Source organism: Plectropomus leopardus, chromosome 23, assembly GCF_026936395.1.
Source record: "Plectropomus leopardus strain MGB_pleo_1.0 chromosome 23, ASM2693639v1, whole genome shotgun sequence".
NCBI lineage: Eukaryota > Metazoa > Chordata > Actinopteri > Perciformes > Serranidae > Plectropomus > Plectropomus leopardus.
The window spans coordinates 26,799-42,519 of NC_142198.1; positions in this window are offsets into that span (position 1 = coordinate 26,799).

Consider the following 15,721-nt stretch of genomic DNA (forward strand, 5'->3'; position numbering starts at 1 on the left):
GGCAACGACAGTCTATGATTCAGAGTTGTTTGCGGCAAATAGAGGGAGAATATGGAGAGCACTGAGAGATACATTCCCAACAAATGTGCACCCTGATAATATTCTTATTGAGCCCCTAGGACAGCAGGAAAATCCGAGGGCATATGTGTCGAGGGCTCATCAAGTGTGGAGGAATGTTACAGGAAATGATCCTGATTTGAATCAAATGGAACAATCGATTTTGCGAGCTAAGATACAGAAGGGGCTTCCCTTACCAGTAAGGAGTAAACTGGCAGAGGTAGTGGGTCTTGGAAGTATGGCAAAGAGTGTTTATACGGATCATATAGCCCATCAAGTCGAGTTGTATCGGAAAAAGGAGCATGATCAGAAAGAACAGGACCAGGAGACTTTGAGGAAACTCACTCAAATACAGCTAGTGGATAATAAGAAGAAGGAAAGAAACAGGCTTTGGTTATGCAGAGCCAATCCCAACCAGGTCAACCATCACCCAACCACAGCCAAACCAGATCCAGTTTCAACCACCTCAGTTGCCGCTGTACCTCTATGGTCCCCTTTCCACAACCAGTTTTTGGTCAGCCACAGATATGGAGAGGAAGAGGTCGAGGAAGGCAAGGAAGGGGTAGAGGACGAACTTTTAATCCAGGTCCTCAACAGTTTTCAGAAGTATGTTATAATTGTGGGCAAATTGGTCACTATGCTCGAGACTGTAATAGACAAGGCGAAAATTTAAATAGAGGAGGCTTTAGAGGAGGATTTGGGGGCCAACCACAGTTATCTCAGGGTCCAGTGAACCCGTACAGGGGTCCAGAGCCAGGGTTCTAGGGGTGCCCAGAAAACCTGAGAGGGGGGTGTCAGCTGGTAGTGTCAGGGCCAGAGCAAGATCCAACAATAGTGGTGAAAGTGAATGATCAACCATTGGAAGTGATGGCGGATCATGGAGCAGCTTTACCTGTATTCGCCTGAGGATGCTATACATCTCCCTATGTCCAACCAAATGGTACGGACCGTCGGGTTTGAGGGTGTTAAACAGCTGATTCCTCTCACAAAACCAGTTGAGCTCTGCTATAAAAATCGGAAGATTATGATACCTATATTGGTTTCAGAGCATACACCTATTGCACTTTTGGGTCGAGATGCCTTGTGCAGATTGAAATGTGTTATACGGTGTACGCCAGATGGTTGTTCAGTGGAAATGCCAAATGATATTTGTCATCAGTTATATATGACAACAGAGACTGAGGCTTCTTTTCAGTTTTTGATTGGAAATCTTAGTCCGGGTTTATTGGATCCAGTCAGATTGTGGGAGAAGTTTATAGTGGCAAACATGCCTGACGTGAAGTTTCCTGAGTATCCACTTCACTGCACGCTTAAGTATTTTAAGGGTGGTGCCCAGGTAAATTCAGAGGAGTGGCTGAGTCATCAACCGGAACAAGTCCAACTTAGTTCAAGTTGTATAGTTTTGGGACCACAAGGAGCAGCTATGAAAATAAATAGTAATGAATATCTCAATAAAGAGTATAATATTGAGAATAATGTTCCACATGTGACCTTGATGGTGGCTGAAGGATATGACCAGAAGCACATTGGGGCAATGATGGCAGAAGCAGAAGAGGCTACTTTTGTACCATTACAGGACAACCTTACTATTTGGAGAAGTGGGGATCGGCGGTTCATAAAGATTATGATTTCAGCACAGGGACAGGGCCGACCACAAACGGTGAAGATAACGCACGAGTCAATTTTCAGTGCAAAATTGGACGCAGACCCTATGAGAGAGGAAATGTTGAAACAAGTTCCAGAGTGTCTGTGGTCTCAGCATAGCACTGATATTGGGCTTGTGAAGTCAGCTCAACCAGTGAAAGTTGAACTCCGACCAGGCACTGAACCTCCATGGAAAAATCAGTATCCACTGAAGGAGGAGGCAATTCGAGGAATCAAACCACAAATTGAAGGATTATTGAAGGCAGGTGTTCTGAAAATAACTCAGACTCCTCAAAGCAATACGCCATTATTACCCACAAAGAAGCCAGATGACTCTTATCGTATGGTACACGATTTAAGAGCAGTAAATGAGGTGGTGGTGGCTGATTTTCCAGCAGAGGTGCCGGATCCGTGATACTTTGTTAGCCCAGATCCCTCAGATGCTACATATACTTCACAGTGTTAGATTGTGTGGAGCATTCTTTAGTGTGCCTCTTAGTATAGAAAGTCAAGGATTGTTTGGGTTTACTTATAATGGACAGTTTTATGAGTATAAGAGATTGCCACAGGGGTTCAAACATAGTCCTCATATTTTCAATAAAATACTCAAAGAGGATTTGGCTGATAGATCAGATGTTGACAAGCACTGTTGTTCAGTATGTGGATGATATTATTGTTTGCTCACCCGATAAAGAGACATGTCATAAGGATTCGCTAAACTGTTGCGGTACTAGCAGAAAAGGACATAAGGTTTCCCAGAAAAATTGCAGTATTGCCAGGAGAGAGTAGTTTATCTGGGTCAAACAATAACTAAAGGACATAGAAGTATCTCGGACAGTCATTTGGAGGCTATTCGAAAGGCACCAAAGCCTCGAACAGTCAGAGAAATGATGACGTTTCTTGGTATTGCCGGTTATTCTTCAGCTTGGGTAGAGGATTATGCCAGCTTAACAGGTCCCTTGAGGGCTAAGTGATTAAAAGATACTGGGAGCGCTTCAACTTCATTGTAATCTTAGTTGGACACAGGATGGCCTTGTGGCATTTGAAACAATTAAACAGAGGTTGCAGGAAGCTCAGCATTAGCACTCCAGATTATTCTAAGAATTTTCTGTTGTATGTTTGACCTCTATTGGGGGTAAACATGCATGTGCAGTTCTTTGTCAGCCAACAGGATGGGGACAAGCCTCAACCCATTTCTTACTATTCTATGGCATATTCAGAAGTAGAGATGGGGTTACCACTATGTTATAGAGCAATGGTGGAGTCTATTTGATGTATGACAAAGCATCTTCTGTCACTAAGGGTTACCCAGTAACAATTCTCACCCACCATAGTCTCAGAAATCTTTTGAATTATGGTAAATACACCTTGACTATGCCCAGGCTTAGAGATTATCATAGGCTTTTTAGAACAGGAAGATGTCACCTGGTAAGGTGTGCCACGGTGAATCTGGCTGAGAACTTACCAACTTCAGAGGATGGGGAGCCGCATGATTGTGTTCAGAAGCAGAGAAGTACTCAAGGCTTAGATCGGATTTGTGCCCCTCCCCATTGCGTGAGAGGCAGACTTGGAGTATTGGACAGATGGCTCTTGTTATCGTATAGGAGAAAAATTAATTGCTGGCTATGCGGTAGTAAGAGCCCACGGAACTGACTTTGTGGTTGAGAAGGCTGAGATAATAGCTCACAGCCTGCCAGCTTGCTGAGCTGGTGGACTGACCGGGCATGTTTGTTAGCAGATGACAAGCGGGTGACAATATACAGATTCTGCATATGCACATAATGTGTGTCACTTGTTTGGAGCAGTATGGAAAACCGAGGGTTTAAGAAAACGGATGGTTCTCCCTATACAGCATCACGCATGATAATGAAATTATTGCATGCTATGATGAAACCTAAGGAAATAGCCATAGCCAAATGTGCAGCATAAGAAAGATATGTCCCTGAGTCACACAGGGAATAAAGTTGCTGATGAGGCTGCAAAAGCAGTTATAGGGGCAGACAAATTGGGAAAGGTCTTTTGGTTACCCATGAAGAAGTAGACATGGAGGAGAAGATTACTCTTAGAGATGTGATTATGATGCAGGAAGCTGCTTCTGTGATGGATAAACAGTTATGGCAAGACCGAGGTGCTACTCAAGATTCTACCGGTCTGTGGCGGAATCATGAGGGGTTGATAGTAGCACCCCCAGACCTGTTAGGATTGATGATTCAAGAGGCACATGGGTTGGCTCATGTTGCAAGAGGGGAAGTAAGGAGGAAAATCACAAAAGAGTATGGTTTTTGGGCACCGTACTTGTTGGAACAGATTGACCATGTCATAGGAAGGTGTACTATTTGTTTGAAAAATAATGTTCAAGAGGTATAATGGTTCCCTGGTCACATACCAACTCCAAGAGGTCCTATGAGAATTGGTAGTTGATTTGTGGATATGATCAAACCAGTGGAAGGGAAAAGATATATGCTAGTTGTTGTGGACAGATTTTCACGGTGGCCTGAGGCTTGTCCAACCAAGCTTAAAAGATGCTCAGTCAGTTGCCAAGTTCTTGTGTCGCGAGGTCATAAGCAGGTGGGGACTTCCTGATCGAATATCCTCAGATAATGGCAAGGAATTCGTGGATAAAACGGTAAGATTAATTCTGCAAAAATTAGGGATCAAACAGCGTTTAGGAGCTGTTTACCATCCACAAAGTCAAGGGATTTGTGAAAAGATGAATGGTATTTTGAAAAACCGTATTGTGAAAATTTGTCAACATACAGGTTTGAGTTGGGTGGCGGCGCTTCCATTAGCATTAATGGTGTGTCGTTCGAGTGAGCTCCGAGACTTGCATATGACTCCTCATGAGTTGGCTACAGGGAGACGAATGCCAACTCCTTGTTTACGTACAAGTGGAAAAGGGCCAAGTTTAGCTCTTTTGGAAGATGAAATGCGAGCGTATGTGACATATATGGCAACTATTCATAAAAAAATATCCACATATGTTTCCGACAGGCAGAGACAAGAAGAGGTGCAGGAGAACCTTGGTGAGCAAAACAAGAACACAGTGCAACCAGGAGACAAGGTGTTCGTAAAGGTATTTAGAAGAAAGTGGTATAACGAACGCCGTGAAGGACCATTCGAAGTTGTTCGCAGTACTGGAACTGCGGTCCAGATTAAAGGGTCTCCAACTTGGTATCATTTATCACACTGTGTAAAAGTACCAAGGGAGGAAGAGCTATTCCCTCAGAGACAAAATGATGAGGGTCCAGGAGAGCCAGAGGAGGTTGGTCATAGCGTGGATAACACTGATGAAGTTACACATGCTTTTGATAATGCCGCAGGAAACAAGTCAGACGATGAACAGGGGGAGCAATTCAATAGTATTGACTTTCAACATGTCCCAGCAACAGCAGGATCAACTGCAGTTGACTGTGAGTCGGAGATCACAGAGGGCTGCTGTGATGACACTCCAGGACAATCAGAAATTACAGGTAGACGAAGGAGTCCAAGACCAGTCCGGAGAAAAGTTAAGCCGAAACGTTACGAAGAATGAAGTTGAAGTGGTGGAGAAATACCCACTTTGAGTATTTGTTTACAATGTATTTTGGACGGTTAGTTTCAATGTTATTTTGTTCTTTATGATATTTTATTGGTATCTCTCCCTATGTGTATTTTTTTTGGGTATACTGTGTTAGTGATAGTGGAGACGTTTCCCCTTGACTAGTTGTGATTCTCCATGGGCATTGATATGATTGAAGGGGGGAAATGGAAAGATTGATGAAATTAACATTTACATTTGTATGTGTTTTTGCAGTAATGTTTTGCAAAATACTGGTTGATGTGTTCTTTCTTCCTAGGATAGTATCTAGGAGATCAACATGGGGGTTATTGGTCATTCAGGAATCCCCTATGTTCTGAAAGGACTCAGATACTCAAAATGGACAGTGAAAAGGATGGAAGACCCTGATCAAGGACAGGATGTGACACCCTGATCTACCACATCGGAAGTCAAGCATTACACTACTGAAATTTTGTTGTGTTGACGTATGTTGTTGCATGATGATTTTTTAGTTTTATTGTTCAAGATATATTGGTTTTGTTATGATGTAAATATCAACCTCAGTTTTTTTTTTGTTTTCGATGTATAGGGAAGTTGATGTTAGGCAGGGAAAGGTCCACTGGAAGGTTCGATGGGTCGACCAGCCTGACTTTGGGCATTGTTTTGGTTTTGTTTTTGAGGTTTCTGTATGTCTTTGTTCATCTTGTGATTTTACATGATTATGGGGAAATTTCTTTTAACTTGGTTTGGAGTACTATATGTGGTTGCCCGAGGCAGAGGGACCGTGAGAGAATTTTCCTGTCTAGATTGTTTGAGGGACATTTGATAAGGAAGGCTGCCAGGCAGGTTTTTCGCTCTCACACTCCACCAATTTCTTACATTGTTAAGGGAATGTAATATGAAGGTATTACCTATCTTTTTCGAGACTCTGTGTAGTCTCGAAGGGGGGAAATATGAGGTGTATTATGCTCTGTTTGCTTATCTTGAGGTCAGAGGTCTAGGAATGATTACGTCTCGGAGTCAGATGAGTAAAATATTGATACTAGGCTTACATGACATGGACTGTGGCCCTTGGGGGTTATTTTTGTGATTAAAATACAATAGGTGAGGAATGTTTACTGATGAATGTATAGATGCTTGTACCTATATAAGAAGATATGCATGAGTTGTAAGAGAGAGATTCACATTGGTCCCGAATCTTCTCCCAGGCAGACCATGGTGCCTGGTGGATGCTGAACTTTGTTGTAATAAATTAATTCTTATGCAACCAAGTCGGTGTCAGCGGCGGTTCCTTCATCAACTACACATCATTGCTACTTAAGAAACAACGACATCATCTGCCTCCCAAGGACTGCAGAAGACCTGGCGACAGTAACTCGTGGATTTGCAGGGCTGGCAAGACACAGAGCTTTTGTAAAAGCTGCAGGAGCAATCGACGGCTGCCATGTCAGGATCAAGCCACCAAGCGGCCCTGATGGTCACTGTTACAAGAACAGGAAACTGTTCGCATCAGTTATCCTGCAGGCAGTTTGTGACCATCAGGGCCGTTTCATCGACACGTACGTGGGCTGGCCGGGGTCGGTGCACGACTCCAGAGTACTCCGGCACAGCCCACTGTACAGGCGGGCCATCTACCCTCCTCCAGGGCACTTCATCCTCGCAGACGGCGGGTACCCGTGCCTCCAACAGCCACTCCCCCTCATCACTCCCTACAAGCGGCCGGTACAAGGTGTGGGAGCCCAGCGCTTCAACCACCATCATTCCAGGGCACGCGCTATCATCGAGCGTGCCTTTGGAATGATGAAGACCAGGTTCCGCTCCATCTTCTTGCAAGCGCTGGAGGTGCACCACACCTTTGTGCCTCAGGTACGTCATCACTCAACAGGATTTCATTTTAATAGTGAAGCAGAGTAAATCAAAATTAATGAATTTTTTTTTTCATTTCAGGTCATAACAGCATGTGCCGTCCTGCACAACATCTGCCTGGGGGCGGGAGACATCATGGCCCCACAGGATGAGCTGCAGGACGACATGCAGGATGAGGATGAGGGGGAGAACGGGTTGGAGGCTGTCAGTGGTGCTCGGTGGCGGGACCAGCTGTCTGCGGAGGTGTCTGCCCTGGAGGAGGCTCACCCCGACCATGACTATCTGTAGTCGGCAAGTAAAATTATTTGAAAGCTGATATTCCCTTTTAAAGTGTTTTGTAGGGTGTTTTGTGGTGGGATGTATTTTGTCTTTATAAAGGAGTTTGCACTTTGTTTAATTCTCACCTCTATCTTAAAAAATTCTTAGTGACATGGCAGCCGTCGAATGAGTCAGCCCTGCAAATCCAGTTGATGGACGATGTGGTGGACAGTGGAGAGAAGCATCCCCAAACACACTCTGGAGACCACCCCAGATGATGTCCCAAGGACAGACAGAAGACACCAGGGTCTTCATTGCGGCATCCCATCCAGTCCAGCAGCACTGCCAGGGACTCCTGCTCAGCCTATTTTATTTTATTTTCACAAGATTAATATTTTTTTTTAACAGCAAACTGTAAATAATTTGATTTAATTTGTAAATAGTAATTTCTGTTGTATTTTTGTAAATAATTGTAAATTTTAAGACTGCTTCCTTGTAAATAGTTAGAAATGTTCTGATTTTTGTAAATAAAAGAAAACATTTGTAAATACTAAATGGAATACACGTGTTACAAAGTAACAATATTTTAATAAATACAACATAAAATCTTAAATGTGAAACAACTATACAAAATAATTCAAAAATATAAACAATATAAAACAGAACTCAAACACTTTCAGCAAAAAACAACAAAAAAAAAAAAATCACTGCCTGTCCACCATTCTCTCAAGTAGAGAGAAGAGCCTCTCCATCCTCTCTCTGCTCTCCTGAGCTCTCCTCTCCTCTGCCTCTCTTTGCTGCCTCATGTCCTCCTTAATTAAATTAAGGAGTTCATCCTCTCTCCCTCTCTTTCTCTTCCTCGCTGGCCCTGGTTGGCTCTCTTCCTCATCATCCTCCTCCTCCTCATCCTCGTGATCAGCCCCCGCAGCACTTGGCCCTGGTGTGTCCTCAGGGATGGAGGCAATTAGGACAGGGGGAGCCATGGAAGGCCTCTGTCCTAACATCTCATCCATGAGGACAAACCAGGGCCAAGTTGCAGCGGTGGGCTTCCCGCTGACCCCCTCTCCTGTCCCTGGATATTTGCAATCCTGAGGCAAAGGAAATCAATCATGTCAACAGCAGCAGTATTCAGCAAGTCAGTTTTATTAAAAAAGGCCATTATCACAAACCACAGTTTTCCTCAGAGGGCTTTACAGCATAACAGAGTATTTATTAACTTGAATGCGTAAAAAAAATATAATTTAGTTTTGAAATCATCATCCAAACCTGTACATACTTTGTATTTTTTTTTAAGATTGTCCCATTTTTTTTTTGCCTGTTGGGGCTCAACCTTCCCCTCCAGGCCCATTTTTTCCAGGATTGTTCTAAACACAGACAAACATCATCAGGACAGACACAAAATCTCTCAAACATTTAGATGATGCAATTTGTTCTCAAAGGCTGAGAGCTCCTGGCATCAAGCTAAACGGGCAGCAGAGCCTCGCTCAGCGGGCGGAGCTCTCCTCTGCTGCGGGCAGCACAGCGGGGCTACAGCGCCGAGCTGCTCTACATAGTTACTATGCTAGGTGGCTACATGTTAGCATTACTAGCGTCGCAAATTATTACAAGAAACTGAGGTTTTAAGGTCCCTCAAGTTTAAAATATCTGGCGTTTAATTTTCAAATGGTTTAAAACCCAATACTTACACTTGAATGTAAAATCTGCGCTCTGATCTCCGCTCTGTGCCGCCATGTTGACAAAGGAGTTTAACCGGCACGCAAGGAATCTTGGGAAATGGAAGGCCGCGAAGGATAGTAGCGATGCATCCTCCAAACAGAGGGAAAAGGAGGACGCATTTGTGGGCTGCGAAAGGAGGAGCCTTCGACTTTTGACCAAATGGGACAGCCTTCGCGCAGCGCTGTGACGTAATCGGCCTTCGAATGCAGCCTCCGAAGGATGCAGACCCTGAATTGGGACACAGCTACTGTGTACAAGACAGCAGAAAGACCCTTGACCTGGTTGACCTTGGAGGCAAACCCATCTTGTCTGCATTTCAGACAGAGATCTGAAGTTAACAGCCAATGCTCCACACATGTACGGCATCCAAGCAGAGACTCACAGCAGGTGGAAAACATGGGCTCCTTCATCACAGCTGTAAGGTTTAAACAAAGAAAAAATATGCAGAAAACAGATATGAATGGTTACTTTGAATAAAAATAAGAATATTATCTGAAGGCTGTATTGTGTTCTGTTGTCTATTGTTACATAATCATACCTCGACAAACCATACAGGTGAAGGCATCCTTAATAGGGTGCAGAGAGGCAGCAGCTACTGCTGCACTTTTGGCCTTGACAAGCTCAGACAGCTGGTTTATTGTTGAAGTGATGTCAGGGAGGCTCTCAGCAGCTTGCTTCAGGTGGTCAATGTTACTAATGACTTCTTCTAGGCTTGAACTGTCTTGAGATTTTGAACTATCTTGGGACCTTCGACTTAACAGAAAAATAACAGACTCAAGATTTCTCAATGGTGCACACCAACAAATGTTTAAAAATCTTTCTGAATATTTACTCATTAAAGGCATCAACTTAGGAGTTTTCCAGACAAAATACAGTAAGTTTGGCAAACTGCCTCAAATCATAATGACTTCATACAGGATCAACACAAAAAAATTCTACCAAAATAGGTTCAAATACTAACTAGGGCTGCGAGCTTAGAGGCCGAAATCTGGTATGGTGGCGTCTGTGTGTTTGTGGATGCAGGAACCTGAAATTTGGCATGAAGGTCAAGTGTGTGAAGTCGAAATGGCTAAAAGGGGGTGTTGGAAATTTCAAAATGTAGGGTGGCTGAGTAGGCTGGGCTGGCCCTACCATCCTGCATTTCAGAAATTTGCATATCATGTGGTTGCAGCTATTGCAAATTAACACTTGCTTTGTTTTAAATGATATGATTTCATCTTCACATCAAATGTTGTATTTCCTTACTTTGGCTCTTCTTCCATTCTGTAGCTCCACAAAGTCATAGTCAGTGATGGCATAGACTTTCCTGGAGTTTGAGATCCAGTACTTGGAACGTAAAGAGTCAGACAACATTAACTTCACTTAATGTATTTCAAATCTTTAAAGTTCATCAAAAAAAACACACACAATTTCTGATCATACAACTTACTTCTTGTGCCTTCGCAGTCCAAGATTTCATTTCCTTGGCTGTCTGTTAGGGTAAGTGACTCATCAGAGTTTATGGCAGCCTGCACCTTTGCAGTTATTCCTTCAACATTTGCCTCAGCTTCCGAAAAGCGAATGGCCATTGTCATGGAAGTACTGAGCTTGCCATTCACTATTTCACCAATATGGACTGACCTGGGTATAAATCACAGATGGTTCAAAATCACTATTGAGTTCATCCTTAAAGAAAATCTGGTTAAATGTCTGACTTGAAGGCAGTGTTCTTTTTTTTGTAACAGTAAATATATCATAGGATAAAAGTTTAGCAGCAGGGATCAGCTGCATATTGTATGTACTGTACCTATGGAATGATTTTGCTGGGAACTTGGCACCAGCTCGTGGAATTCCATGTGAAGTTGCACTTTCATTAGACGTAGAAGCAGAAGATGATGAGGCTCGGTGCATGAAGTGAAAAGAGGGGACAGCAGCAATGGGTGGAGGTGCTCTGCTTGCAGGTGGCTGGCTTTGCTCTGGCTCTCCATGGACCTCATAATGCATGCGATTGTTAAGATTGAAGGTGGAAAAATGCCCCGCTGCCTCTGGCAGAATGGCTCTGTTTGCATCATCTGTAATGTACAGACTACTGGCACTGACCTGTTTAACCGGATAGAATGAAAAATGCAATTTATTAAAAGTAACACAAATGCTACGTCCATGTCATTACAGTGTAACATGTTCACACATAAGATAAAAATGTATCCCCAAGTTACTTTTGCTTGTTTTTTTTTCCTTTTTTTGAACAATTAGAAACACAAACTCTCGATGAGGACAGTAAACACAGATTGAAATCAAATACAGCACAAGAAACAAAAAAGGTCATTCATGCAAAGACAACTAAATACCGCACCACAACAAATTAAAGTGCATCCAGGCTACAGTGGGAATTCAACCTATCAGAAGACAAGCCTAAACAGTAGCCTATATAGATGAGGCACCAGCTCGAGTCAAAGTCATAAGTATTGAAATGTTTCAATACTTATGACTTTGACTCCCAAAAATATCTATGTATGTACACTGTTATATATGAAGTTGATTTTTTTTCTCCAAATCTGACATTTTAGTCATAATCTAACAAATTTCTTCTCAAAATTATACTGTTATTTACATGCACATATATCCCCAAGTTACCCTCCTCACATAGAGGAAGTAGCCGAGGCTAGATTACTAGCAATTGAGGTGAACGAACACCAACTAGCCGCGATGCACAACTTCAGCACAACTTAGATCCTATACTAGCGGACTCTAGTTGATGACTTACCTGAAAAATTCTGCATATCTTGTCCACAGACATGTCTTCCTCCTGAATAGTGAGGTGCTTGCCTGCTCGATAGAGCACAAAAGTAGCACTGTCCATATCCACTTTACGTGTAAAATAAAAGAGAGGGATTAGAGGTGGTCGTAATGTCTCGCTCGGAGTCCTGAGCCTGGCGTGCAAACTTTTTCTGACGCCATCTGATGACGTGCCCTCTCTTTCTGGCTAGCTCGTGGTACAACTTCCGGGTCACGGAACCAAAATGAACAGGAAATTGAGAATAAGTTTTCCACGGGTGTATTTAAATTTTGATTTCCATTTACAAACACACCTAATTAAATCGGATAACGGATAATGGATAGTGTATTACGGCCCGTTTTCCGTTTTTCATTTTGTATTATCACAGAAAAAAACGGGAAATGGTTTATTTTTCGTTTTTATTTTGAAATCTCAAAATAAGAAAACGAATGGCCACGACGTACATGGACCTCATAGCAATATAGGCGTGGCCAGCGCCCTTTAAGAGAGAGGCGCGTCATCGCCATTTGCATTGTTCTTTGTTCTAGTGCACTTGGCCTGGCTGCAGTGGCTCTTCCATCTCCTGGTTTGAAAACAATAGGATGAGCTACTTTAACATACTAGAAGCACATTTTAACATTGAGGTGTAGCAGATGTGGAGGCTATATTTATTTTTGTAAGGTTAGGGACTGTTCGTTATTTATGAGGGGGGTGGGGGGTGCTGCTAAACTGATAAAGCAAAGAATTTAGCAATCAGAAGAAACAATAGCAGAGAAATTTACATCATGAAAAAAAGGGGATATATATAATATATAGTATATTAAAAGAAGGTTATGATGCACTTGTCAAAACTATTTAAAATGGTTTAGCTTCCTCAAAATCAGGTGGGTCTTCTAAGTCAAATAATTACTTTACCTGCAATGTGGTTTTACCTGCATGAGAGATAAAGCGTGTTGTGCTTTCTCCACAGTGATCCTGCCATTCTTGTTTTGCTGCAGTTCCTAGTGGTCCTTCAGCACCTTGAGTTCTGTCATACAGCTGTCTGCACACTTGCTGCGGGGGAGTTTAAACACACGCGCACAGACACACACACACACACAGAGCTTGTGGATTTTGGGACATTCTATACTTTGACTGTTTTTAAAAATATTTTTACATTTCGTTGCCATGGAATAATTATTTATTTATTTATTTATTCTTGCATTTTGAAGACATATTATACATTAACTTTTTTTTCCATTTTTGTAATATTGTATGATGTTTTCATTACTAGGACTTTTTCTAAGTATGTATGTTTGACATACCATACTAAGGTGAATTGTTTTTCTTTGGTCTTTCTTTTGTTGTTGTTTTTGTCTTTGTATCAATGAGGCGTACTATAATATGACATTTAATTTTTATGTAATGTGAAAATCTGCTCATGATGCAAAATGTATCTAATTAAATATACTCAAAAACACGCTTTCCATCATATTAATGCATTTTCACATGTTTCTGGCATATAAATGTATTCTGTGTAAGTAGGACAGCTTTCAGTAAAAAGGTACTTAAAATCCACTTTTTGTACTGAAAGACACTTGACATTGATTCAAATACATGTTTTGCAGCAAAAAACGTGAAAATCTGCTCATAATACAAAATGTATCACAGCAATATACAGAAAACCAAGTTTTCCGTCATATTTATCCATTTTCACATGTTGGTGGCATACAAATGTGTTTATAACTGATTCTGGTAAAGCTTTTAGTAAAAAAACCCACTCAAAATCCACTTTTTGCATTGCCTCCTTTTCTGGCAGGCAACCTTTTCTCTCCTGTGAGCAAAAAATCAGAGAAAAGAAAAGAGATTCTCGTCACCATGAGGGTGAACTATGACAGACGTGTCTAAGAAGCCTCGGGTCTGGGACCCACAGGGAGAAGTACTGTCGCAATTTTGAGTGCTACCATCAACGAACATTTGTTTTAAGTCTGCTGGGATAGAATATTCTTACGTGGCATTTTCACTAAAAAAATTAAAAAATAAAAATTGAGAGAGATTGGTAAAAGTAACAGTAAATGAAAGTTAAAAGTAAACTTTAAAGTTGAAAGAAAACTCAAGTAATAAAAAAGGTTATAATTAAAGTTGAAAAAAAAACTTAATTAATAAATCCAAGTTTCCTACAAATCAGCTAAAATTCTAAAACAATGTTTTTTCTTTTCCTTCTTTTTTTTTGTTCCTTTTTTAACGAAGTAATGCACCTATAATGTATTCTACTAATATTCAGTTTATGACCAACAAGTATGGCAATTGAAGCCAACTTAAAATCTGGGTTGAGGAGTGTGGTTTCCCATGTACGGCAGTTTACTCAATTAGAAATCTTGAAAAACCATTTTTTAGATAAGGAAAAACTCAGCCAGGCCAAAGATAAAGAAAAAAGGAAATATGTTTAAAGCAGACTGGGAAGCATATGCATGTTGGCTTACTGAAGCTTACATCTGGGACAGAAAACAAAAGGCAGGGAAAGCACCACTAACCTCTGCATCTCTGTGCCTAAAACTAGACCCTGATCTGGACTCGGCTCCACCCAGGGGACAGCCAGCACCAGCAGCGGCTCAAGGACAAACAACTAGTGCTCCAGAGACAACCACTGCCATGGAGAGCTCAGCCACATTGTCGTCAACACCAACACCATCACCACCTGTGAAACGACATCCTCCCCCAAGGGAAGAAGAGCAAAGACCTCCACCATATGCTACCAAATACCATGCACTGCACACCCCTTCTCCACGGTCAGCACACAAAACACGACAAGGCACCACCTTCAAGTCAACAGATTTGGTCCAGTGGTTGAAGTAGCTGGAGGAGACGGACACTCTCAGCTAATCTTCAGACCATGGACATTCAAGGACATGAAATAATCTGCTAGTCCTCACCCTAGTCCAAAATGGGGGAGATGAGTTTGCAACACAGCTGGAGACTTTTTGTCACCAATTCAGAGCCTCTACCAATGAACTACAATGACTGCTCATGATCCAAATGGGGAATAAATGGACAAAGGTTACAGGAAATTTTACAGCGGAGGACCAGGGATTAATTGAACCTGACATGGACAGATGAGGTGAACACTGCCAATGGCCCACCATCATTCTCTGTTTTGTGAAAATAAAACAAGGTATTTAGGCTGGGGCAGCAGACCCCCAAAATCATGCCCTTGTGCCCTTGAGCAACTACAGCAGTAGAGAGCAGCTGGATGAAAGATGGAGAAAGGCCACATCTTACCCCCAAAGTAAAACTGATAGGCAAAAAAACTATTATATGGGAGAAGTGGGTCAGATCTGGAATCCAACTTTTGGGTGACTTGGTTGAGGAAAATGGATTTAAGTCATTTGATGAAATTAAGAATGAACATCATCTTGGTCCAGAGGACTTTTTTATTTTTTTTTTATTATTTTTTTTTTTACAGATCTGGCATTGTATCCTGGCCAAAAGGAAAAATAATTCAAATCAACAAACAAGGAGTGGTTTCATATGACTGGGTATAACCAGTCACATAGAAAAAGGTTGAGCTTCCAGGTTCTGTGAGTTTATTCAGGATGTATTCAGCAAGTACCTTGTTTAAAGGGATTGACACTGAGCTGGGAAAAAGATTTGGGTGAAAAAATTGCAGAGAAAAGATGGACCAAACTTGTTGCTTCTTGGCACACATGTTCATGTGAAGCTCAGTCTCAAATTATTCAATATAAACTGGTAAAAAGAACACATTGAAGTAAAGTAGCCAGACTATAACCCACCATACCCAACCTGTGTCCATGCTGCTGTCCGGCAACCACCATGAGACCATCTGCTTCCACATCTTGGCACACACCGACCTGCAGCTGATCCTGGGCCATCCTTGGCTCTGTCATCAT